The sequence below is a fragment of the Cydia pomonella genome, chromosome 21 (genome assembly GCF_033807575.1).
Source record: "Cydia pomonella isolate Wapato2018A chromosome 21, ilCydPomo1, whole genome shotgun sequence".
NCBI classification, from domain to species: domain Eukaryota; kingdom Metazoa; phylum Arthropoda; class Insecta; order Lepidoptera; family Tortricidae; genus Cydia; species Cydia pomonella.
In genome coordinates this window covers 5,381,906-5,407,333 of record NC_084723.1, presented here as the reverse complement: position 1 = coordinate 5,407,333, position 25,428 = coordinate 5,381,906, and the positions used below count along the sequence as shown (strand labels likewise).

At 37.8% G+C, this 25,428-nt stretch overlaps 1 protein-coding gene across 1 annotated transcript in view; it reads right to left on the bottom strand.

Moving 5' to 3' along the window:
* Nucleotides 1–8,449: 8,449 nt before the first annotated feature.
* The window catches only part of LOC133529575 (ubiquitin-like domain-containing CTD phosphatase 1), a 275,695-nt gene continuing 258,716 nt past the window's right edge, over nt 8,450–25,428 (bottom strand). The window contains exon 6 of the transcript XR_009801168.1: nt 8,450–8,546. The gene's annotated coding sequence lies outside the window, so the exon portion shown is untranslated. The remainder of the gene's footprint in view (nt 8,547–25,428) is intronic.

The window sequence follows — 25,428 nt, the reverse complement described above, 5'->3', positions numbered from 1 at the left end:
TTGTTCCTTTAACTAATATAATCAAAAGGGCCTAAGCGCCATTATATTGCTAAGGTCCTTAACGCCTCTTAAGATTAAGACAATAACAGTGTAACAATATTTACAGTAAACTCACTTAGAGCGAAAGCTACGAAGCTACGAAATTTCGAATCCTATCTGGGTAAAAGGGATAATATTATTATGAAGTTGGTTGTCTTTGAAAGTTGTGTTATTATGACTTTAGCTGAGTGATTTATGTAGGGTTGTCAATTTTAATTTAAGTTATTAAGGACATGTTTCACAATGTCCAAGTCCCTTAATGATAATGGATATCGAAAGAAGTGTCAAAAATATCGAAACATTCTTAAAAATCTGTTTGTGTTATATATTTCGTTATTTCAGAAGTCGGCACCCATTTTACTGATATAACTGCTGCCTTGAGTTTTTCAGTTGGAATTGTTTTTTGAAATAGGGAATATTACGCAAAACTCTGCGTAGAGAATACCTCTAGCCCATAGGACTTACCGCGAAACAAATCGGAATTCCGTTATCTACCTCTCTATCACTCTTGCATATAACGACAGAAGCAGATAACGAAATATTGATTTTCGCGTTTCGCGATAGGCTCTTTGTTAACAAACTGCCTCGATGCATCAATGTTATAGTGAAAACTTAAAAAACTATTTAAGGCATAGTATGTCTCACTTGATGGTCTCATCGCAAGATCAGCGCTGGAAGCCACCAGCAACATGGTGAGATGAGGCCATTTCGTGGCATTTTATACTTTTTTTGTTTTTGTTATATTATGTAATGTTATGTGTCTTATTTACGAATAAAAATTATTCTATTCTATTCTGTGTTTAAGTTACTTTATGGTTTACACTTTACAATATGTGCTAGCGCTGCACTCTGGCGGCAGAATATTTCAGTAATACTTTCTATTGTAGATTTACATGTTATTCGTTGCATCAAATTGGTACGTGCCGTCTAGATGAACGAAGGGCTAAAGGAATTTCTATGGAAGCCTTTGGTAGCCCTGCGTAATACAGTCGGGAAGTAGCAATATGGGCGATATCAGAATAGACAACCCTGTTATCAATGTTGAAAATCATTGAAAATCAGGGTTGGCAAAAGTATCCACTGTAAACCTTAACTTCGCCGTGGGTGCCTAACTTCGCCCAATATAATGAAGAAGATAGATATCCATTGAATTTACAATGAATAAGATGGATTGTGGATTGTAATGAATAAAAGGGGATCTTTTTTAAAGATATTGAATTTATTAAAAATATTCACAATAAAATGAGAAAATCCCAACAATGATATGCTTTTATAGTTGTTGGAATTCCTTGTATAAATAAATAAATGAAATGAATATTTATGTATGAGTGGTAATTAATACCTACTTAATATATAAATACCTACGTTAGTTATTTATTATTGATTGATTTATTTATTTATTGGTAAAATCGTTATTTTACAAGTCAAGATTACATTAAATATTTACATAATAAGATTAAAATAACTAATAATATTTACAAATTATAACATTTACAACTAAATCTTATATGTATAATTAATCAAGCATTAAAGATGACACTATTTTTACGCGTTAGTTATGAACTCCACGAAGAAACTCGTCAATGCTGTAGCATGCCTGTGCGATCAGCAGCGCTTTACTCGTAAGTTTCTTGGTAAACACAGAATCACTTTCCGCTGACTTTGTCTGTGCATTTTTTAGGTTCTCTTAATAATGTTTTCTTTTCGTTTTCAAACGGACCTAGGCAATCTCTCTGCTTTGCCTTAAGGTTGACTGGCAGAGAATGCGTCATGGCATTAAGTCCGCCTTATGTACCGTGAGGTTTTCTTTTGTTAATTAAGTTAGTTTTGGTGCGCATTTTCCGCTAATCGACAACCATTGTACAGTCGCCATCAGATATATCGGAGCGGCCAACGTGCCCGCAAATATCTGAACACGCCTCTATTGTCAAGGCGTTAGAGTGCGTGCGATTTTTGAGCACCTCGGCCGCTCTGATATATCTAATGACGACTGTACCTATTTTGCGTGAAAACGAGGTAGCGCTACTCTAACCACCCCAGCTCGTCCACGAAGCCACCGAAACCTAGCAGTGTCTTCAGGTAAACTGTCTCCTGTAGAGTGCACAGAGTCCCTAGGTGTTTGCTCCGGTGTACTTCTAGTACTTCTACCTACAATATAGGAGATATGATTTTTGAAATAAAGGTTTAATAAATAAATAAACGTTTCGAAGACCAGAGCCCCTAGTGTAAATTTATTCGAATTCTAAACGTGACGTACGCGTTTGCGTACGTCACGTTTAGAATGCGTAGTGCGTAAAGCTTATTTAGTATGGGATTTAGACACAGCGCGCCAAGTGGAACGTTTTGAAAACTCAAAATCCCATACAAAATGAGACTAAACGCAAACGCGTACGTCTCGTTTCGCTATCGAATAAATGTACACTAGGGGTACTTGTCATTATTATAAGTAGTATAAGTTTGATGTACCGATTTGAGTCGTATCTTTACGGGCAGCCTGAGACCCGTTAGGCAACGCATCGGATTTATATCGGATTTATATGGTTGTATCGGATTGATAGTTAACGCCCTTTGAGCATCTGGAGGTCAATGCTCTTATTAATCTTATTACTTATAGACTAGAATTATTTTTCCCTCGGAGGCTGAAAGGGCAACGTGGCTTCATTTATCCGTGTTCCAACGGAATGATTTGCGACCCGATTCGAGATGTCACATCGATACGATGCTGATCTGTGAGTGTCAAAAAGACATTTCTTCAACCAAAAACGTCACTTTTGAAACTGACAGATGGGTATCGTATCGGTGTGACATCTTATTTAAGCATTATTCGAATCAGGCCGCTAGTTGAAATGTAAGATTCTTATAAATCTTTCGCGTCGAATAAAACATTTCTAGTAATAGAAATCACACCAAAAACATTTTCATGTAAAATGTTGCCAACATGAAACCATAAGGCTCGCACTGTCAAAAAGTTATCAGATCTCATGTAGAGCCAAGCTTCTAACTCTACAGCCCTAACTTCACAAACTCCACACCTTAGTCAAAATATGTGGCTTGGCTGTTTCGTTACTACAACAGCCTCTGATAGTATAATAAAATATAATGAATAGTGAATACATTTTTCACCTTACGCCCATGTGGCGGGAGCGAAACTATTAACTCTTCAAGTGGCATATGTCGTTTTTGAGTTGTTGGAATTTTAATTTTATTTCAATTACTCAAATTTGAAATTCATTTGACGTAATCGATCGGGAGTCGACGGCCTACCACGCCAAGGGTTAAGTAACAAAACAACAGTATACAACTTACCAAGTTAAGTAACCTAATACAACACAATGTGAGATAACCCGTTGATTGCGTTCTCCATTCAAAAAGTTGATTATTTCACACGTGTTTTAGCGAACACAGTTTGTTTTCCTGATTAGCTTTGGGACTTATTCCCAATGCTTACCTACTTTAAGCAGGCAAGAAAAAGTAACACAAGCGAAGCGTAGCGATGTGACGCCGACGTAGCGGTGTGGTAAGCGGTCACCGCAGCCTATGGATGCCTGCAACACCAGGGGTGTTACATCACTTGATTAGGTTCGATTATCGTTTCCTATGAACGATTGTAGCTGGATTATTACTGTCTTACAAGCGTATATTTAACTTGCAATGTATTACATAAGTACATATTATGTTTGACGGGTTAAATCATGCCAGTTAAATTTGACCTATTTCCCGGTTTCTGAATACCGCTGAAAATTTGCATGCATATGTAAGTCGGTTGACAATGCAATATTATGGTACCATCGAGCTGATCTGATGATGGGGCAGGAGGTGGCCATAGGAACTCTGGGATAAAACAAATTGTGTTTGGGATTGTTAGAATTGTCTCGATGAGTATTATTTGCCTCAAATTGCTTGTGGAAATAAAAGTACTTGTATCAAAAATGAATTTTTTGGCAGAAACTTATTTTAAATTAATTAACAATTTTTTTGTTACAAGCTAAAGTACGTCCAATATACATAGCTGCACGTAGATAACCAAGAGGAATACGCAGCGTTTTCGAGTTTAATTCAATCTGTTCCCGGTTGCACGCGCGCGGAATAAACAAATAGTAAGGTCAAGTTCGCAGGCTGTTCGCGGGCAAGTTGAATATTCCCGTGAGGGCCCGATTCAATTCGACTAGAAAGTAAAAAAAAAAAAAGAGATTTATAACCAAGGAACAAATTTTATCATGACTTTTTCGTTTGTATAGGGAATAAAATGCTTTGAAAAGAGTTATTACGAACAAATCTGAATTGAATTTTTAATTTTATAGTTAATTTTTGCATTATTTTAAATATGTTCTTTGGGAGGCTTATATTGGTAAGTACCTAATAAAAATAATAAACTAGAGCAGGGTTGGGTATCGAAAGCGAACTAATCTATCATTTGTTAATTGAAATTCTCGATTCTGTCAATGAATTGTTTTTTTTTTTTGGAAAACGATTTTTCAATGAAACGTACCGAATTTTCATAATATTTTTACCGTATTTGTCGATTTATATATTTTTTTGTTTTACCTTATCAATTAGGTACATAATTAATCCGAAATAATCTATCCCCAAACTAAAGCTAGGAGCATTGCAAAACTGGACTTTCGAATGCTCCCAAAAAGCAAATCAGCGTTGAGTTTAACCGCTCACATGAACTTTCCCAGAACCGCCCTGAGTGGACAAAGTTTCGAGAAAGTTTAAATTCACCTATATTTAATGAATTACTTGTAACCGCAAAAAAGATAGTGTTAATAATAAAGTTGAGATTAGTTTGCTAAATAAATTCCCTGGATTTCTATATAAGTAAGTATAATCTACATAAAAAAACTATGGCTCAATGCTCATTGGTACGTAAGTCAGATTCATTTATGTTTGTATTCAAACTATTTTACAAAATAGAGGAATACTAGAGTGTCGACTTAGTAGCACATTAATGAACTTTCTATTAGGTAATTATTTTTTATGTTCTGCCTACAGAACAAAAAGAAAATGTTATCTTCTTGTGTACACCGTTTTTTAATCCTATTTCTTAAAGTTATTTATTTTGATATACATACTTATGATAATAGACATAAATTATTTTGGCAGAAGTTAAAGTTGGTGTAAAACGGTCACGTATATGAATATGGATTTCTTATAATTTGACTGCATTTTCCACGCAGTTTTGAAAAAAAAAATACCCTGCCCGAGTCTCCTAGTCATTGTTCCTATTTGCACTTAACCGGATTGCGATGAGATAAGTAGGCACGAGGCTTCGTTAATATGTGCCTGACCTTCGGTAAAATTGGGAAAATACTACTACCCCGCTAAATGCTTAGTACGAAAATCGGAATTCGTGTGCCTATTTCCATGATTTTAGTGAACCGGATGGATGGTGTAAAATACTAAAATACGCGACATACGAGTACATGAATCATTGCGGTTCTGAGGAGTGGTTTATTTTCGACACGCGAAATGGCCACTCCAATACATAAATAAACACGAGAAACAGATACTAACAATACACTTTTAGGGATAATTAAAAAGTACAGGTTCCTCTCGAACGAATTATTTAAACTAAAATTCCCATATTGACTTACTTGATCTACCATAATTTTATATTCGCAACGCAGGCTTCGTTAGGTGAACGCAAACTCAACAATCAGTTACAGGCTTCGTCACAAAACAATACAGCGGTAAAATCTACAACAGGCTTCGTCAACTTCCTCTAAAAGTATACATTAAACAACCCTACAAATAAAAAGCACCTTTTAAGTCAGTTTTAACTCACCGCCATCAGGCAGTGTGCTATGCTGAGTGGGGGATCCTATTTTAACGTCTAATGTTTTTTTTTCTGTATGTTCTTCTTTTTCCAAATATAATGTGTTGTGGCGTTAAATAAATGTATTTTACAGCACATATGGTGCTACTTTACCGCACTAGTGCGCAAATTAGTATATTACGTTACTGTGTCAAACATTTAAAGGGCCATATGTACTGTAAAACGTTGTACAATACATGTGAGAATAGATAACTCCCTTCGGTCGTGTTTTAATTTATCGCCACTCGTTTCGAATTTCCTATTTTTCGCACTTGTATCGTAATGTACTAATTCTTTCTTTCTATTAAGAAAAGCGGATACTTCCGCTTTAGATAAGTAAATATTTGAAAAAGTTACCTAAGGTATCACATTTTTCTTTATAACTCTAAAAAGCCCTCGAGTCCGATCACCCCGAGTTAATTACAAAGAATAGTCATTTGAAGCCCAAACTTGAATAATGGCTGCCGAATACTTTTAACAAAGTAATTTTAATTTACGGCCGCGGAACCCGCATCTTAGTATGCAGGGCGTGTTTAGACAAGTTTTAATTATGTCTGACCTCTTTAATGTCCATTGAGGAATATTTTCCTTTAAGATGAAATGGGTTTTTTGAGCTCTTAATGGTAGGTAACAGTAAGATACTTTTCATCGCACTTGCTCGAAAATATCCTATTTCATGCAGATGTACTGAAGGATAATAGCACATTGTGCAACGAGGGGGTAAGTGTAATATTTGACACGAGGGTGATAATTCCCGACAGCCACGGGCCCGAGTTTGCAATATTCTTACCCCCGGAGTTACACACAATGTTTTTCATCACACTTGCGAAGAAAAAACTAAATTTTAACCGAAATAATTCTTAAATACGGTGACATTTCAAACATTCGTCCACCATATTGTCATTGTTTGACAGGTTAGGCATCGAAGGCACAGACTTATCTGGTATTCAGCCACGATTATAAAATGAGTAAAAATATTTTAAACGGCTATTAAATTAAATCATTTTAAACATAGCCAAAAATATTAAATTAGAAACGTCAGTACGTTAAAACTAAACCTATATGGTTCGTATGTATTAGTGACAGATAAAAAAAAAGCTATAACTCTCTAGGGAGTTATAGCTTCTTTTCACAATCCATAACTCTCGCAGGAACAATATAGGCCTTTGTCCTTTAGTACACATGAAATAATATCTTTTTCGAGCAAATGTGCTTATATTATTCCCGCGGAAGTTATGGAGTTTAAAAAAAAACTACAACTCCCTTGTAAAATGTTATTTGAACTAGAGAAAGTTAACAGATAACTTTTTCCGTCCAGCTGTGACTAACAGTTATGTTTGTGCAATAAAATAATTCACACTTCATCCAGTTGACGGTTTTATAATGACTAAATCATTTATAATGTCCCGAAACACCGTGTCGTAATACTCGTATTGATTACGGTCTAAGGAAATAACATTTTAGATTTGTATTAGGTTAGGAGGTTAATATGGTATTTTGTGATCATGATAATTTTTATTTCCTCACCTGTATCTAATCATATTTATTAAGTTAATAATGTAGCCACACTGTAGTTTATCTGTGGCCGTGTTCGAAGACGAAGCCGTGTTAGAGAGTTTTCACATTGTATAGTCAGCATCAAAAGTAGCGGATGAAACAACGCGCCAAAAGTATCTGATATTCCGGATAACTTTTCCAATTATAGATAAATTTCTAAAATTCGGGTCCAACGGTATATCTTTTACAGTCTTAGTTGTTGTATATGAAAGACATCACTTTTTGTTAAGCTGTTACGGAATGGCAGATACTTATGAAGCGTTATTTGATCCGCTACTTTTGATGCTGACTGTACGATAAGTACGGCTGTCACCTGACATTCGCTAGCGAGTGCGTAACTTACTTTCTATGGATGTCGCTCGTACTAGCGTATTAATGCGAGCGAGATGTTCCTATAGGAAGTAAGTTAGGCAGACGTTAGCGAATATGTCTGTTTAACATTGCAACAGGTAGTCGTGGTAAGGCTACTAATATCGGATGTCAGATAAATGCGATCAAAAAGTAGTAAAAAAATTAAAAGCGCTTTTTTTCATCCAATTTGGTCAAACCAAAAACCCCATTTCCCATTCCCATAAGGCTGGTTGCGTTCAACCTTCAAGTTGGGCGAGAAACGAGCAAGCCCTACGGTCCCCGGTGACATCAATATTCAAAAGATAATCTTACACCAAAAAACAAAGACTTGATCTCATACAGCACTCTAGCAGCTGCTCTTCTAGAAGGATCATCTGACATCCGACATCGGATCGTACTATGTGAAAACGCTCTTACAGTGTGTTATGTTATGTACCTACCTTGGAGGATTTAACAACTAAAGCGTTTTCTTTGCTTGTAATTATCTGTATAACAATAAAACAGTCTGCCGATTTTTGCGGGGGAGGGGCACGTCAAATGGATGGCTATTTGTACGGTCGAGGAAATTGATTCATTAGCAATTTGCGGTTCAAGTAATTTTTGTTGTACATACTTATGCTAAGAGCTGTCCAATGTAAAGTGATCCGTAAACTGCTAAAGAATCAATTTCCTCGACTGTACGTAACGTACAGTCGCCATCAGATATATCGGTGTTCACAAATAACTGAAGACGCACTCTAACGCCTTGATAATAGGGACGTGTTCAGATATTTATGAGCACCTTGGCCGCTCCGATATATCTGATGGCGACTGTACAAATAGCCATGTCTGATAAAAGTCAGTCCATACAAAACACATTGTTAAAACCCCCAAGTCTAAGGATCATTTGACATCCGATATCAAATCGGACAATATAAAAATACTCTTACAGTATGTTATGTAGCTACATTTATGCGAACACCTTCAAGCCGGTTTTTCAAGTTCCTTAATTTGTATCTACGTTAATATTTGCAAATTGTTAATATTAACGGAGTTTACATATGAGAGCAGAAATTATCTCATACGAAATTTACAACTGAAAAAGATGTGTTTTTGCTTTATAGGACGTATCACGCTTATTACCAAAATAGGCCTTTAATGTAAATAAATAAATAAATATTATAGAAACATTCTTACACATATTGACTAAGTCCCACGGTTAGGGCTGCCATCCGTCCGGGTTTTCCCGGATTTGTCCTAGTTTGGAGGGCGTCCGGGGGCCGTCCGGGGGGTGTCAAGAAGTTACACTTTTCATGTAAGGAAGCACATTAAAACTACATGTAAAATTAAAGGTCTTGTTTTTTTAAAAATATTATTTTCGGACTTGTCCGGGGAAAAAATGCGATTTACGCCAAATGTCCGGGTTTTTTTAATCTTTGTCCGGGTTTGGCGAAATTCGAGATGGCAGCCCTACCCAGGTACGGTAAGCTCCAGAAGGCTTGTGTTGTGGGTACTCAGACAACGATATATATAATATACAAATACTTAAATACATACAAAACATCCATGACTCAGGAACAAATATCTGTGCTCATCACACAAATAAATGCCCTTACCGGGATTCGAACCCACGACCATCGGCTTCATAGGCAGGGTTACTAGTGTTACTACCCATTGGGCTAGACCGGTCGTCAACCGTTTTCTCCCGAAATGGAAATTTCATAGAAAAAGTACCGTTATTTTATTAGGATCGCAAAGCTATTTTTCCCTCTTAACGATTTTACTTATTACTCTATTGTAAAAGAGCCATTAGCGATAGCCATCGGTGCAAATACTTAATATTTCTTCAGCTCTATTTGGAGGCATACTGCATCAACCAGAAACGTTACTTTCGATCACAGATCTATTCCAAAACAAATCCAGATTAAACTCATAATCTGTTATAATAATCAGCATACGCTTCTTGGTGGGATATTTGATTTCAAAAAGGGATTCCGTGACCTTAAAAGTTTATTAACCCTTCAGAAAGTACCAGTTTGCATTTGTGGTTCACAGTAAACAGTGGATTCATAATCTGAGCGAGATTAAGTCGCTCGATCCTGAGTCGGTGTCTGGATGCGAGATCACGAACGCCCTTAATTAGTCTCAGTTGAGATCCGTCTCATTATTGCTGTCAAATCTTCGTTAAGAGACACACGAACATGCCGCCAATAAGTCGCATCCAATCCAAGTTACGCTTCCAATAAGCGACATGTTTGAATTACATTAAACTTGGCATTAGTACATTACGATACAAGTGCGAAAAGCTGAAAAGGACCATGGGTAACTTTGTATGGAGCCTGGACCAAAAACCAACAGAAACGCGGGTTAAGTCATTAGATAGGTATTTCTATGTACTTCATTTCGTTCTATGGGCACCAAGCGGAATTCCATTGCAGAACTGAGATATTGTATTGTATTGTATGGTATCTAGATATTTGTAACTTAGTCAAAATATCATCACCCGTATTACCTTGTCAATAGAGTTCAAGTAAGTAAATTAATTACTTCAGGGTAGATGTTCACGAGCGCGGCAAACCATACGCCGCGCTTGCCCAGCAGTGGACTCTATTGCCTAGGTAATAAGGGTGTTGACATTTTGACTAAAATACAAATATCTCAGTTCTGCAATGGAATTGGTGCCCATCGAACGAAATGAAGTACATAGAATTACCTATCTAATGACCTAATTCTCAACTCTGTTGGTTTTGGCACCATTTTGACGCATAGTCCTTTCAAATTCGAATTACCTTTTCGCACGTGTATTGTATAACGTTTTACAGTACATATTGCCCTTTAAATTTTCGACATACGCACGTATAGTGCTAGTTACCGCATTAGGGCGGTAAAGTAGCACCATATGGATTGTAATAGTACATTACGATACAAGTGCGAAAAATTGGAAATTCGCAACGAGTGGCTATAAATTAAAACACGACCGAAGGGAGTATTATAAATAGACACGAGTTGCGAATTATCTATTTGCACATGCATCGTACAACGTTTTACAGTACATATGACCCTTTGAATTTTCGACATACGCACGTATACTCGTAATGCTAGTTACCGTGCTAGGGCGGTAAAGTAGCACCATATATGCACTGTAATTTACGTAACATATGTCTATGTCTAGTAGGGTAGAGAGGTGAAATCCGTTGATATTTAAATATTGCATTGCTATGATTGCACTTGAATAGCGCTGTACATGTTTTCGGTTAGCCTGCGACGCCAGTCATGAGCAATATTTTCAATATTAATAATTTTTTTAGTCTGATCCGATTCGCCCTGTGATCCGATTTGCCTCGGTCTACTATATTAGTTTTTGTTGCAAATTTTTTTTAAAGATGCACAGCGGGAAGAAGGTGATAACTCGAGATATAAAATTGAAGAAAATTGAAACTTATGTAATTCTATTTTAAGTTAATTTTTCGTTAATCTTATAAATCGAGTTCCCGCCGTATACAGAAATAGAGTGAGTGGAAGTAATGTATGTAAAACTTCGACTCAGTCTAATTTCTTTATATTAAAATTTCTAGCAACGAAATTGTAATATATATTAAGTATGTTACTTGAATATTCATCTCGAATTTCATGTTATTTCAGTTTTAAAATTGACGACCGGTCTGGCTTAGTGGGTAGTAACCCTGCCCCTGCCCATGAAGCCGATGGTCCCGGGTTCGAATCCCGGCAAGGGCATTTATTTGTGTGATGGACACAGACATTTGTTGCTGAGTTATGGGTGTTTTCTATGTAGATATGTGTGTATCTATATAAAAGTATATTATATCGTCGCCTAGTACCCATAGTACAAGCTTTGCTTAGTTTGGGGCTAGGTCGATCTGCGTAAGATTTTCCCCAAATATGCAGTTTGAAAATGAGAACGTAATAACGTCCATTGTATAGTGGGGGCTAGGCTTCGTGTCATCATCATCTTCCTCGCGTTGTCCCGGCTATTTTGCCAGGGCTCACGGGAGCCTGGGGTCCGTTTGGTAGCTAAACACAAGAATTGGCGTAGGCACAATTTTTGTACGAAAGTAACTGCCATTTGACCTTCCAACCGCAACCTTTCCTCACGATGTTTTCCTGCACCGAAAAGCGATTGGTAAATATCAAATCATATTTCCTATATAAGTTCCGAGAATCTCATTGGTACGAGCCGGGTTTTGAACCCGCGACCTCCGGATTGCAAGTCGCACGCTCTTACCGCTAGGCCCCCAGCGCTTCTTCGTGAGACTCTTAATGAAACTGAAGATCGTTCTCATGGATTTACATCTGTTCCATTTCCAATGCAATAGACTAAGCTAGCAAAATAAAATTAAGTGAATGTTTATGAGAGCAACTGACAACATTTTTGTGACGCCTTTTGTCTTATTTATTTATTAGCGCATCATATTATTGAATCATCATAAAATGAAGTTTTGAGTATGTTTTTGACTTCGAAAAACGATCCATAGGACTGAGTCTCACCTGATATTTATCACTGAAAGCATAGAGAAATAAGTAAGCATAAGTAACTACATACATCAGTTTTCTTACCAAAGTGCTTGTTATTTTTGTAGTCGACATCTAGCGTCAAGTCTCAGTGAGTGGACGCTCGAAGCGGAGCGTTCGGCGGGGCGTGCAGCGTGGCGTCGGGCTCACAAGTGATTTGAGCAGCGTGCACTAAGGCCGCTCCTCTACGTTTGCATTTGTTTAACATGCACGCTGCACATCCAACTCGAGCGTCCATTCAGGCCTATTGCTTACCAAAAATATATCGAATATTATAACCGGATTAACCGGATCTCTATTATCAACTTCTTCTGCTTGTAATATTGGTTATACATTGTGCACCAATATACTTTTCGTCAGTCGCGACACTCATGACATCTAGCGTCAAGTTGCGGATTTATCAGTACTGTTAAATCCGCTACTGACGAAAAGTATATTTCTCAACAATTTACAACTAATATTCCAAGCGGAAGCAGTTGAAAATAGAGTTACGATTAATCCGGTTTTAATATTAGCTGAAAATTGTTATGCATTAGACAACTGTATCTTTTTTTACATCCACATAGAAGTTTGATTTTTTCGCAGCTTAAAGGACTTAGAACTGAGTAAGTAAGTATATGGTTTTAATTTCAACTCGATAGCGCGCGTTCCCGAGATAAAGGGTCTTGACAGACAGACAGACGTACACGAAAGTGATCCTATAAGTGTTCCGTTTTTTCCTTTTGAGGTACGAAACCCTAAAAATCTTCTTACTTGTCTTAGGGCCACTGGAGTCTTAATTTATATTATCGTGATGTCGATCGCAGTTCACACTTCCCGAGTCCTGTAACCGAGCACGTGCCGCATAATTAATTTGTAAGTCCTCGCTAATTTACGTGGCCGTTGTTCCTAATTGAAATTAAAGCAACGCAATTAACTGTTGATTAGGTCTGCAATCGAACCGCAATCGAACCACGTAATGTAATGAATTATGGCCACGCAACGTGATTTATTGCCTCCGAGTAGGTTAGTAGCCTTACCACGAGTTTGACACTAACTTATTCGCTGGCGTGTGCGTAACTTGCTTTCTATACAGCTCGCTCGCACTAATACGTCAGTACGAGCGAGATGCATATAGAAAGTAATGGCTACCGGCATTTCCTTGTTGTATCGCAATGCTGATACGCTGTGCGAAAAAGCCGCCAGCACTTCGGTCACCAGTTAGTTACTTACATCAACCAGACGCTTCGCGATTTCTGCAAGAAACTTGTGCGCGCTGGGACCCCATGGACCTAGAGTTTCAACGCTAAATGGTACTTTCTACCGAGGTTCTTATAACTATTACGTTTCAAAATTTCGGCGCTCTCCGCCGCTCCGCCCGCTTTTTATTTAACTGTAGAGATTTATCTCTGTTTGACAAAGTTTTTCAGGTGGCAGACTGGCAGATATACCCCATTTCATTTGCGGTGGCGGGATTCCACTTGAGACGGTCATTAGGCGTAAACAAGTCAAGTACAAAATATACCCGCTAATTCAATTTTTGCGGCGTCGTGTCTTACATGTAACTGTCCAGTCTTGATCCTTTTGTGTTATTATTTGACCACACGCTGGCTTTGAAGAACAGAGCTCGTAAAGCAATTGTTCGACAATAGATCAACATTATGGTTCTCTTTGTGCAGTTTCAAGTGGAATCCCGCCATCGCAAATGAAATGGGGTAAACTTTTGGCGCGTTGTTTCATACGCTGCTATTGATGCTGACTGTACCTAGGTCCACCTTTTCCTTCAAATTCAGATAACTATGTTCTCTGAAAGCAAATTCTATTTCAATACGTTCGGAAATACTACTTTCTAAAGCATTTCTATGGTGTGATAGATCTGTTTCTAAAATAGTATCGGATTAATTCCAGAAGCTTCAGATCGTTTTGAATGCTGAATAGGTTTGCTTTCGGGGAAATGTTGAGTTGAATTAATTTGTATTGTTGGCGTTCAGCCCTTTGAGCTAAAGGTTTCTATAGTTAACACGTGCCGTCCAGCGCTATTTATGGCTGTCGGCCCGAGAACTAAATATATACGATATGGATCGGATATATCTAGAGGTTCTATATCTTATTGTAACATCCCATGTATACGCTCTGGTGAATAAATTATGATTGATTTATATCAGTGTCAAAAGTGACATTTCTTCAAACAAAAACGTCAGTTTTGACATCGACATATCCGATCCATCTCGTATCTTAGACTATGGAAGGTAGAAGCAAGGAACAAAATCTCCATAAAAAAAAAGTGTTGACAAAAAACCATAAATAGGTGGCGCTAAAATACCTAGAATACTTGAGAAATCTAATCATAGACAGCGCACTTCACTCCGTCAATGACGCGTAGGTTCTTAGCTACTCTAGCGCTACTCTGGAGAGATTTGGAACTATTAATTATAGACGACAGCTGGACACTTTTGCAACAAACAATTCTGCCTAAGGAATTTCTGTTCCTTGTCTCTACCTTCCATAATCTAGACCTAATAATATTTGACGTATTCCGTCCGTGCATATGGCTTTATCATTGTGTGATCTTAACACTTTCGTTGTAGATAAGAACCTAGGCGCCATTAAGCCTACAAGTACCCCGCCTGACGAAGTACTGTCAGTGGACGCGTTAAGTTGAACACCGCAGTTACGTGTGTGGAGAATTACAGTATACTGTACACGGTAACTTATCTAGTTGCAAACCAAAAAGTTAGTGAAAAGTTAGTGTTGTTCCGCAGTAGGCTCACAAAATTGAACTTATGAACTACGCTACGAATGCACCTTTAGGCAAGGTTTTATTGCGCTCTAAACCTTGTATTTAGCTTCAGTACCGTTTTTTGAAGCCTATTTAATGTTTGAGAGAGCCATGCTGTTGACAGATGACGTAGCGGTTCACAATGCCGCCATATTCCACCACCAGTTTTACTAAACGTTTCCAGTAAGTACCTAATAAAGTTACGTTAGCAATATTAAAATGACAAACGATTAATTTGCTACAAAAGTGTACAGTTCATATAGCCGATGGTCAAGGGGAGGGGGAGGGGCATACATGTAGTTAGAAATTTTGACAATTTTGTTCTCTAGGCGCTGCTAGCTGGCGACGCCCATGTGGTCTTCCCAACATTTATCTTAGTGATATCACTATTTATCACATATTATAAAACAACGTCCCCGCGGCGTCTGTCTGTATCGAATTTTCATGCGGTTTTCATCTATCTATTGTGATTCTTGAGGAACGTTTAGGTGTATAATGTGTTTTGTGCGGGTCGCTAGAATCTTATAAAACAAAGTTCCCCGACGCGCCTGTCTGTATGTTCGCAATAAAGCCAAAAAATGATCAATAGAGTGATTCTTGAGGAAAGTTCAAGTTTCTTGTTACGTAACGTTTAGGTATGGATTTGATCTGTCAGCTGTCAACAGTGACATTTCTGCAATAAGATTATAAAGTTCAGACCGCCCTCCGTTACTCATGTTAATTACAAATTACTTATAAAAAATGTTTTAGGGGTAAACATAAGCCTGTTGCAATAAATAGTAAAGTAACAATTAATTTTACCATAACCATTACGTAACAAGATTATAAATAATGGTCGCGCACTGTGCGGTTTAAATGAACTTCCTCCCGCGCACGCTCCGGTTGTGGAATGAGCTACCTGCCGAGGTTTTCCCGAGGGTCTACAGTATGAGGTTCTTCAAAAAAGGGGTGTACGAGTACCTACAGATTTTCAAAGGGTCGGCAACGCGCATGTAACAACTCTGGAGTTGCAGGCGTCCATTAGCTACGGTAACTGCTTACCATCAGGCGGGCCATAAATAATAATATCCAATTGAGTTGTGTGACTTTCAGAATAGTATTTTTGAAATAATGAACGCCGATGAGAATTACGTAAAATCATTGAGCGCACATTCTGTATATTCGACAAATTAATTGCTTGTGACAAATATGGTAAGGATGACTCACGCTAGACCGGGCCGGGGCCAGGCCCGCGCTTCCGGCGCTTCGTTTTGTATATAAAGCACCACATGATCACCGATCAGCCGTCATAGAAAATGACGTGTCGGAGGCCTCGGCCCGGTCACGGGCCGGTCTAGCGTAAGTCATACTTTAATATATAGGCATTATATTATATAATATATGTGTACTTATTATATTTGCAACCCATTCCCAAAAACTCTCATCACAATGAGGATAAAACTACAACCCCCAATAAAACCTAGTCAGTAAAAGAGGCATCAAATCATAACTTCTTGCATTACGACTGGCAATTTATGCGAATTGTCCATCTTAGTGTCGCAGTCCGGATTAATGTCACGATTTAAAAAGGCTTATCTAACTTCGAACCCCGTATACGTTTAGGACATTATCACTGTAGTTTGGGTCGAGTACTGCCCGGTTAAAAAGGTTTATCTTTTTTCAAAACATTATATACGCTTAGGCCTTTCTTATTTGGGATTGATAGGATCTCGCAGTTAAAACGGCTTATCTACCTTTAAAACTCATATACACTTAAGCCATTACTTCTAGCCCAGTTTACCTACGGATTTATAGGAAAGGCGGTAGTAAAAGGAAATTGTATGATCCTTGAGGTAGTATGAAGTGCGATCTTTAACGTTTTGAAGGCCAAGAACACCGAAAGTCGCCGTTACTTGTCGTGCCCACACAGTGCGAAGGACAACTACAGGTGTTATGGCGGCCGCTGTCAAAGTAACCTTCAGTGTAAGGCCTGTATTGTTCCTCGGGTTAAAGTCATTTAAATCAATTCGTCATTCACTATCTTCTAATCCTGTCGATTTTGAAAAATGACCTCACCTACATCTAGACTTAACATGTCATAATGTAGAGCACGCCAATAACATTTTGCTGCTTATGAGTCACTTTCCCAATCTGTTCTTCATATAAGTAAAATAATTGACCACACAACACAATGAACCACTACTTTCTTTGTTATGGTTAAGTCTCATACGCACTCTATAATTAATGTAATTATGATTTCTTCCTAAAGGTATCTTTATTTTACAAAAGTGTTTACTCTAGCCATGTTACCAAGGCACGTACCTAACATTAACCAATGTGGCATAGTTAGTTACCCTACAAATTAGAAGTTGTGAGCCCGAATCAGCAGTCGATATCCCTTAGGACGTAGCGCGGGACGTAGCTAAGATCAAGGGCAGTACTACTGCTATAGTTTCGAGTTTACTTTTAGAAAACCAGTTTAAATGATATCGCGATCGTTAGCTGGGAATATAAGACCTGGACATAGCCGTGGACGCTTACCTGGCGCACGGAGAATTTAACCCATTGCTTAAAAATATTCGAATCGGAGAAATAGAATGCACTATTAATAAAGACATGAGACGATGGCCTCGCGGGGCGGCGGCTCCTCGTTCTCTTAGAATCAAATGAAATTGATAAGCGTAACATATAAAACACAAATTCTAACATCTTTTAACTTATCACTTGTGACATGACGTCTTCGGCTTACACAGATCTTTTTAGACATAAGTTAGCTGACACAATCCTGCGGGAACTAAAAGATGATGGTAATAAACAATTTCTCATTCTCATTAAATGAGACTTCGCCATAAAACTTTCGTGAGATATCTCCTAAAATATTTACATATCACGGCTACACGTACTTGACTTTTTTCGTCGCTATTGGTGACATGTTTCGAACCCATCGGGGGTCCTTCCTCAGGCTTGAGTGCAGCACTCCGTGCACTGCGCGCCGCCCGCTTCAACGCTCGTTGCGCAAGCGCTGACGAAGAAAGTCAAGTGAGTGTAGCCGTGATATGTAAATATTTTAAATGAGACATGTAATTCCCGAAGCGATGGTGGCCTTGTGCATCTGATGTGACGTAGCAATGTGCAAGCTGCAGAACTTAAAGAACTGGTTGCGTAGCCAACATGCTAATCGTTTACGTTCCGTAGCGAACGAAATGCAACTGTCACTTTCGCACTAATACGGAAGAGTGATGGAGAGACACAAAGCGTTTCGTTGTCGTAGCGCAAGCGATTGTCACCTTAGATAGGCACCCTGGTTTTGGTTCTTATACTGGTCGTTGAGGCAGTGCTCTTGGTAAGGGAATAGAAAGCGGGGTCGACGTCCGCGGGCTGTTAAAACTGTAATCCATCTTTAGCTCTGAATCAGGAAAAATCTGACTTGGTCATTTGATATTCAAAGCTTCTCAGTTTCCAAGTCAGATTTTTTCATCACACTTGCTCGTAAACGGTGTTATTGTAAGCCAGCATACTGAGATGGAATGAAATATAGATATTATTTTTTATTTGATTACGCCCATCATATTGGGCATATCGTCCTGAATCCTCTCTCCTCGCCTTCGGCTTCGGGCTTAAAATTAACACTTGTTCGTAAATTCTTGTTTACCGTCCGTGATATACTATTTAGGTAGCCCCTCGGTAACTAAGTACCTACCAATACCTAGCGTGGTACATATAGGATCGAACTGCGCTTGATTTGATTTTTTTACTCTAACCGCCCACAAATCAAAACTTTCTATAACTCACAGGCCTATTTGAGTTTTAGTTAATTATTCGATCTCTTTCCGATATAATACCTTTCTATCAGTGTACTTAGTGTAAATAAAGACATTTATTCAACCAAAAACACCTCTTTCGACACTGGCAGATCAGTATTAGGTATATCGAAACCATCGAATAACTAAAATTCGAATTGGCCTATTAATATTGATTTTTCAGAATAAATATTCAATATATTCAGTATATTTATTGCACATAATGGTTAAATACAGGTGGTAAAGATTCGAAATACAATGAAATGGGAGGCCTTTTTAACCGACTGCGTCAGTAGGAAGTCTTTCGAGCGTATGTATGTATGTCCATTTCTTTGGCACGTACAGCCCAAACGGCTGGACGGTTTCTGACATATGAGGTGTCGTTGAATTCGTCGGAATTGTGATAAAGAATATTAAAAAAACAAAGTTTTGCAAACTATATCGTGTATATCTAATGAAAGGGCTTATTGTAAGAATCTCAAATATATAATTTTATTTTTATAATTTTTGGAAAAAAATGATGATCCCCCTTTTATCTCTGCAACTACTGTCTAAAATTGTGAAATAAATACCCAAAATAGTTCTTTACCTAAAAATGATAGGAAAACCTATTAGAAATCTATAATGTAATATGACAGGGTAAAAATATTCGGAGGTAACAAAAAGCTGTTACATAATTTTGAGCCATTATGTGTAGAATGCTAAAATTGCCTTTTAAACGGGCTTGCATAAAATAAACAATGCCTTTTGTTTAACAGCTCAGGATTTGAGGCTAAAATATCATTTCAGATAATTCATAAAATAGCTACCTAATTAATTTCTATATTACGCACGCTGAGCTACTATTTCCTCGTAATATATTAAAATCTTATTTTAAATGAAACGCGCCGTTCGCGTAAGTACGCAAGATATAGGATTACATGTGCTGCTGCGATAAATCAGGCTTGTTAAACTTATTTACGGCCTAGGGCGGTAAATACACATTGCTTAACAAATGTGCTCCTTATATTTGTTAAGCTTTAATGAAAGAGAGTTTGTGACAATGCAATATTAAACATGTATTATTTACATAATTTTGCTAAGTTAATGAGATACAAGCATTATGCTTTTGTTTGTAGCAAGTAAACTCATCACTGCAATTAATTATGCAATGCAACATCTTAAAAATATTTGTTTTAAAATTTGTCTCCTTATACCAAACAGCGGTGGCAGCATGGTTCCATTTTTATCACTTGTGACTATGCCCGTCATTTTCGCACTTGTTAGACCGTGACAGGAATGGTGACAAATGATAAAGAGTCGAATGTCGTCGAGCCCTACAGAAATATCTAAATGACAGATAGGGATTAAACAATTATCGATGGTTGTGTCATACAAGCTTTTATTTAACTTGCCCTGTAGCACAATCGGATTAAGACCAACCTCGAAATCTCTAGAACAGTCATGAAATTTGGTATGTATATAAATTAAAGGCCCCTTTTTCATGCCTACACCATTTGACATTTGGGGACCTCGAGGAATCGCAGCCATCTTGGAAAATGTGTACCATCCAGGAGAAATTCGCATTTTACTCTAAATCTACATTCTTTATGAAAATATATTGTAAGGCAACATTAAAGCTTTTTAAATTCTACACAAAGAAGTCCAGGATATCTTTGAGAAAAAATACATCTTCTTATAGAAAATACTTAATGAATCTAAGTTTAACGATTATACACTTCCAGGGGACATTCTCTAAATAGGGAATTTTACTCGACTGCGACTTAACCAGAAAGAAGGGTTATGGGTTTAAGTACTGAAAATTCAATAGACTCTGTAGCTTAGGATACTGGACGGATTTTTTTAAATGACTTATTGGTAGATTCCTCTTACTCTTCACAACTTGTTTACACTTGTTTTATTACAGAAAAATTAAATCAAGCGCCTGGAGAGGACTCCGAATATTAAATCATATTTTTTTTTCTAGCGCCTAAACTATTTAGCGGATTTCAATAAAATAGACATCAGTACATCCATAATTCACTAGTGCTACGCAGTACAAGTTGCTTAGATTCAGCAAGTATTTTCTATAACAAGATGTATTTTTTCCGCAAAGATATCTTAGACTTTTTTGTGTAGAATTTAATAAGCTTTAATGTTGCCTTACACTATATTTTCATAAAGAATGTAGATTTAGAGTAAAACGCGAATTTCTCCTGGATGGTACACATTTTCCAAGATGGCTGCAATTCCTCGAGGTCCCCAAATGGTGTAGGCATGAAAAAGGGGCCTTCCAATTATAAACATACCAAATTTCATGACTGTTCTAGAGATTTCGAGGTTGGTCTTAATCCGATTGTGCTATTTGTGGTGCGATTTCTAGCAACGAAAACTAATTACAGGCATATATATATGTTACTTCAATGTTCGTGCCAAGTTTCATGTTATTCCAGCATATCGTTATAAAAGCGACTTCGCTTCGCCAGCGCGGACTTCTGGCCGAAAGGTGTGATATTTCGGCGGTTTCGTGGGAATCTGCCGAATCCCGCACCAGAACAGGTGGCGCAACCGAAAACTGCGTGGTCAAAATGATTTTTATATTTTAAGATTTTTATTATTGTATATATGTTAGTCTGTAAGGTATACATGTATATATGGGCCTTAGTTGCCTAAAAATAAATTATATTTGATTTAATTTTAATTTAATTTAAAATGAGAGCGTAACTTCAATTGTATGAAAAGGTAAATTCGATGGCTCTGTGATACTCTTCTCTCTTATCTCTTAAGTTGGGTATCTTATATCTCCCTTTTAAAAGCACTTCGACGAGATTGGTAGCAAAATTAATATAAATGGTAATCTCAAAGGTCTGAGATATATTTTGGCACTGTCCAGGCCGGGCTGATTGAGAAAAACGGCCTTTTCTTACTAGGCTTTAGAAATACGGCCCTAGACGTCTCTTGGGGCATTTTAGTAAGCTTTTTTGCGATATCATTTGGTATAGGTATTTGTTAAACTATTTAGGTACTTGGTCCTTGTGAAACAAGAAAATGTTGATAGAGTATTATTTTTACAAACAATTTCCAAAAATATGCCGAAAAAAATTCCTAGCATTAATTTTCTTACTAACACGTATTTTACAACTTGCCATCTGTTGCGACTGCAACTTATTATTATATAAAAATCAATGCAGTAGCTAAGCGCAGCCGTCGGGCTCGGCTAGTATTATAGGAGGCTTTTTAAAAGCACCAATAGGAGCGCTCCACATACTCTGTATCGCGGCCAATTAGGAACATCTAAATTTAAACTACCTTTTTGTACTGATCATATATTGCGAATCACTCTTGCATCATCCTCCATACTATCAACACCTACTTTCTACATTGAACCGTTTTGGCAAGAACCCTTGTAAACCAGTACCTTTGGGAAGATTATACTTCACTTCATTATACATCGAAGTTTTATTTAAGTCGTCGAGATCCTGACCTGCACGGCGGCTACACCATCAAAAATTAAAAATACAATCATTTAACTGAAACAAAACGTAATAATCTTTCAAATTGTTCTCTTTTAGCTTTAACATACAAACGCAAACGTTTGTTAAAATCAACAATATGTGGCTTTTCATCCACGAAGGGTGCACGTAGAACATAAGGACCCTTTAGTCATGGAACGTCACAGATAGGGTCAACACGGCGAAGTGTGCAAATATGGCTGGCCTTCACATTGGGGCCTCGATTAGTGTTTATTGCCAGTTCATCTATTTGCTAGCTTGCTACTTGCGTTTACTGGTAAATGTATGAATTCCCAAAAAAGACTAATGTGTAAGCAGGCCCAATGTCACGGAGCCACACCCGAATTGACCTCACATAAAGGAATATTATAAACATATTTTTGGGTCCAATGTAATTATTGTTTTTTTTATTAACTACTTTAATAAATAGCGAATCATGTAACTACTGTTTAAGTTTTTACTCCTCGTAAAGCACATCCCGTATATAATAAAGAATAATTATAACATTAACTTACATCAGTGTAATACTGTTAGTGTAAAAATCTGATTAAGGGTTTGCTGCTCTATAAAACATGAGTGTGGGGAAAATTCGTACAGCTTACCAACTACGTTGCTCGCGGACCGGCGAGCGTTTGGTCGGCGACGACACGTTCAATTTTTTTATAGCCTATATTGTGTCCCACTGCTGGGTATAGGCCTCCTCTGCTCTTCCGCCACGTGTCACGGCTTTGTGCATGCTCCCGCCAGTCGCCACAAAACGAGTCCAGGTCGTCACGCCATTTCCTTGTTGGCCTGCCTCTGCGTTGGGTGATCTGCGGTGTCCATTCGGTCGCTATTATGGCTCATCTGACAGACGTGTCCCGCCTAATCCCAGTTGAGCTGTCACTTTCAATTAATAATAAAATAAAATGAATATTATAAAACCATCTTACACAAATCTACCTCGCTTCACAGTAAGCTCAATAAGGCTAGTGTTTTATTTTATTTTATTTATTTGGTAAGCAAACAGAAACAAGTAAGCACTTATTTCTGTTTGCTTTCCAAATGCTCCTGCTTAGGAGATAAGGTTTCAAATACGCACAAAGGACTAAAACTTGTGTAACAAAAATATTAGACGACGACGACATAGGTAATATAGAATAGAAAACTCAAAACAACTATTTGTGATGAACGAACAAATAAATGACGACCGGTCTGGCCTAGTGGGTAGTGACCCTGCCTATGCAGCCGATGGTCCTGGGTTCGAATCCCGGTAAGGGCATTTATTTGTGTGATGAGCACTATCTGCGTAGCCAACATGCATATCGTTCACGCTCCGTGGCGAACGAAACGCAACTGAGAGAGATGACTACGCTATGCTACGGAGCGTTAACGATTGTAACGTTGTCTACGCGGCCAGATATTTGTTCCTGAGTCATGAGTGTTTTCTACGTATTTAAGTATTTGTAAATTCTATATATCGTTGTCTGAGTATCCACAACACAAGCCTTGGCTTACCGTAAGACTTAGTCAATTTGTGTAAGAATATCCCTATGATATTTATATTTTAAACTCTTACCAGGATTTGAACATTTCTAACCCGGGACGTAGACGCGGCTCCGTAGGCAGGGTCACTCGACTAGGCTTGGAGTTCGTTAATTAGCGGTTGTAATACTGACGTCTCCAAATTATTTTAGTATTTTTTATTTTTTGCACCATGATATCGTTCTAGTGAGTCCTATTTCACTGATTTTTAATGTTGTTCTTTAAAATATATATTTTTTACCGTTTTTAGATGGATAACGACGCGACAGCTTCGTTATTTTATTCACAAAGCTTTATATACCTAGCATACACAGCCTCCAAAGTCGAAGGCCCGGGTTCAAATCCCGGTAAGGACGTTTATATGTACTTACGTTCACCACAAATATTTGTTCCTCAGTTATGGATGTTTTGTTTTCTATATGTATGTAAGTAATTATCTATATCTATTTATATTACATATTTCGTCATGTAGTACCCACAACACGAGTTTTATTGAGTTTACTGTGGGACTACGTATTACACCATATCATTTATTAATGTTCCTTATTTTTCCTGTAGACGTTATCACATTTTAAAAAATCGTTTCGTCGGTCTATCTACAGGCTTTTTTTAGTATGACTAATATGACTTAAGGTTATGCGTCTTTCCTGTGGACATCGTAAAATAAACGGACTTTAGAGCCTAATTTCCCTACTTTTATCCTTATAGGCATGTTAAAACCATCTACTTCTTGAGATAAGAATTATAGAAAAATGTATCCATATCGTTAACTTTTCGTCCACAGAAAAGTCTTCAGTTTTCCCAAAGTTTTTGACACTTCGAGCTTGGTGAATAATACTGTTACATGTGTTTGATAATGCAAGCTATCTTGTCTACTCTGTCCAGTAATGTTACTCACCCGACTGAACTCGCGTCAAAGCGACCAAACTGCTTACCAAGTACCTAACAACTCGACTATCTATAGTCTATAGTTAACTTACTTAATCTATCTGAACTGAACGGTAAATTACAAACTATGCGCCTGCAAATGCTTACAAAATTCTCAAGCCATAATAACAAAGGGTTACAAAATAATATTAAATATTTCCTACAAACCGTTTTACTGATCCTACACGAACACAGATTATGATAGTTGAGGGTGGTTTGCGGTACTAATCTAGGGTTAGGGAAATCCGCCTCGCGAGGCAAATGACACGCGCGAGCTTTCGATTTATACAATTTAATATTATTGGATATATTTTAATGTAGTTTGCAATTTAAATTACGGGTATAAAGGAGCCTCAGATGGTCACGCTTAAGGCCAGATCACACCAGCTTCGTGTGCGTAGACGTGCATGTGCACGTGCGCGTGCACTAAAATATTTGAGCCGTGCACGCACACAAGCAGTGTGGCGTCTCTCATAAGGAGGGCTCGGAAAAACGCCCGTCATTTTGAAAACTTAACCATAATTTAGGACCCAATTATGACTCGAAAATGTTCGTTCACAGTCGACGGACGTCCTTGGGGCATATTTAATCGTTGACATTGGTATAAGCAACTTTCTGTTGTACGGACCAGGGTTATGTTTTCAAAATGACGGGCGTTTTTCCGGGCCTTGCTTA